This window comes from Amblyomma americanum, chromosome 5 (assembly GCF_052857255.1).
Source record: "Amblyomma americanum isolate KBUSLIRL-KWMA chromosome 5, ASM5285725v1, whole genome shotgun sequence".
In the NCBI taxonomy this organism is placed as follows: domain Eukaryota; kingdom Metazoa; phylum Arthropoda; class Arachnida; order Ixodida; family Ixodidae; genus Amblyomma; species Amblyomma americanum.
Window position 1 is genome coordinate 123,341,728 of NC_135501.1, and position 2,944 is coordinate 123,344,671.

The window sequence follows — 2,944 nt, forward strand, 5'->3', positions numbered from 1 at the left end:
GCGGGAAATGCTAGGTCATTGTGTAGGCGCTGGCGTGTTTGTGGCGGATCATTCTTCAAACTGCCCGAACAAGACGAGGGCACAGAGAAGAGACGTACGCACGAGCACTGTGTGTATACGTCTTCACTGAATGCAGTAATAGTGAATGATGCTTCGTGCAGTTCTCTATAGGCCTTAGATTTTTAAGCACCGTTTTTTACGCGACAAGTTATATTTTACGATATAACGCGTGATAAATTGTGGCAATATTTTCCGTAGATTATATCAGTCTTAGTAGGGGCGCTCATTTAATAGGTTGTGTCCAAGATGAGAAAATACTGTTCTGATGACATATTGCGTTGTCGGTGCATGCAGGTCGCCGAGATGAGGCCGCACCCAAGACCTGCTAACTCAATACCACGCCTCTACTTAATGAATTACAGGGTTAACTGGAGGGATGTGGTAGATGCCGTCGATTTGCAATGAGCGTAGTTAGACTTCATTAGTATGTATTTCTACTGTAAACATAAATGCCTGGTCAAAAGCAGAAATACTTGTTCTCCACCCGATGAGGGCATTTTTACGACTATGAAAACACAACCAAGTCGTTCTCTAAAACAACGACTGTGCTGTGCTGCACCTAGCAGTTTTACTGAAACGAACAGTGCTTTCGTTTTTGAGGATTACTTGTTCTTTCTATAGAAAAGTTTAATGCGCCAGCATGTGAAAATAAAGACGCCTTCTCGAATAAATGCACTCTGCGGGAGACGTTTCGACATTTGATCCGTGGCTGGAAGGTTATTCCTATTCGGTTTCTACACGACAGGTTTGAAAAGCGCACAATCATAGTTTCGGTGGCTGAGTTGTTATGGCGCTGGGCTGCATGACCCCAAAGACGGGAGCTCGATCCCGGCCACGGCGGTCAAATTTCAATGCAGTCGAAATTCTAGATGCCCTTGAACAGTGCGATGTTAGTGGACCTAAAAAACTCCAGGTGGTTGAAATTTCAGGAGTCATTCACTACGGCGTCCTTTTTAGCCTTATTCGCTTTGGGACGTTAAACCCCATTGAAAAAACTCAAACCATTTCCAGGCGCAAACAGTTTAACAAGAATTGTTTCCGAGTATCCTTTACTGTCTGTTTGTAATCAGTTTACTGGGGCTAAAAATAGTATTTTATGCCTGTTTTGTCAGCCCACAGCACCCTGCATAAAAGAATTCCGTGGAGGTGCTGGGTATCGATCCCAGTAGTTCTCGCATGCTAAGCGAGCGCTCTACCATCTGAGCTACACCCCCAGACGAGGAATGATGCGCATTCGGAAAAATATAAACCGGCAAATGGAATAGAGCGGGCGAGGGTGGAAGAACGCGCGTTGACTGCGTCGACACCATTTCGTAAAACTTGGCAGCGAGCCGCATGGTCCGACCGGCAGCTGTGAATCAAAGCGAGCTGTTGTATGCGTTTCCGGCTTAGGCCGTGGCCGGTGTTAGAGGGACAAAGACAGACAGAAGTTGTCACGGCATCCACCGGGAACTGTTCTTTCTTACCCTTCTTTTGGATTGCCCTCCGGCCGATAACCGTTACGACATAAAGCAAGCGGATCATTTCATAGGTGTCGCGGTGGCAGAAACATAAGTCCCAGGGGATTTTTTTGATTTGGTTAGGTCATGTCTGTACTCTGCAGGTGCTGTTCAGTACGAACAAAACGTCACTACTATCTTATGTGCCATATATTTGAATAAATACAGTTATCGAGTTATATGTTAGCAGAACACACCGAAAAAAAAAGCGCGACTAAACTTGTATAGATCTGCAGTTATTTGACTACTGGCCGTCCTCGTGAACAGCCCGGCAATATCTAAAGGAAACACATAAAACATGGTGGAAAGCTAATTCAAAATTCAATGAGCAAATCTTAAAGTTCGTAGTTAGAAATCTCAGATTGAAGTTCTTGCACAACATTTATGATTCTAAAACTGGTATATAGATAAAAAAAAATACATGAGCCTTCCGTCTGATGCTTCGAAGGGACCACTATTTAAAATTTTGCGAACGTCTTTTTGGAGGTTACGCATTTCGTTATTAGTTATTTGTCAGCTCAGTCAATGTATGGCATGTTTCGTCGCCACATGTTAGTTTTGTATAAAACAAAGCTTTTTTTTTCACGCGTTAAGCGCGCGATGTTTGTTGTGTGTATGCGAAAGTGACCTCCATGCTCTATTGCGTACTGGCAATGCAGTACCAATTTATAAAGAAATACATAAACAGGACTGCAGCTGATCGTTAACTCTGCGCCATGTTTTTGCAGATTTTATTACGTCATACGCTTTCAAGTGAGAGCGAGAACAGTCGACCATGGCGGGCCCTCAATAGCTTCAGAGCCTAGCCGACAACAACTTAGTAACCGGCAGAAGAGCCGCAACGACGTAATCGGAACTGGTAATAGGATATTCGTTTATATCATCTGTATAGTATCGTTTTTTAATGTGACATTCTCTCCATACTAACCACGATGGCTCAGTGGTTTTGGAGCTCAGCCGGTGGAACTTTGGTCGCCGGATCGAATCCTCGCCACAGGGTTTGTATTTTAATGAAGGCCAAATGACAAAAACGGCCGTGTGTTGGATGAAATAAGCGCAGGTTTAAGATCCCCATGTGGTGAGCATTAAGGCAGAGCCGACAACCAGACACACGAATCTGGACACATGGGCCCCAACACCAGACCTTGTTTCGCATTTACAACCGACACCTACCTGGCGGCTGGGTATATCAAGCTGTCTTATGCCGAAGGGAATACTTGCACGATTAAAAAAAGAAAACTCTGACCCCTTCTGTACGCCGCTGGGAATGGGAAGAAATGGAGGTGCTGGGTAACGATCCCAGTACCTCACGAATGCTAAGCGAGAGCTCTGCCACCTGAGCTACACCCCCGGAGGATGGACGCAGGCAACTCGAGCGTAATTTA

At 44.9% G+C, this 2,944-nt stretch overlaps 1 non-coding gene across 1 annotated transcript; it reads right to left on the bottom strand.

The window, feature by feature from the left end:
* Positions 1 to 1,201: 1,201 nt before the first annotated feature.
* On the bottom strand, positions 1,202 to 1,274 carry TRNAA-AGC (transfer RNA alanine (anticodon AGC)). Its single transcript has one exon. It is a non-coding gene; the product is annotated as a tRNA-Ala (tRNA).
* Positions 1,275 to 2,944: the final 1,670 nt, after the last annotated feature.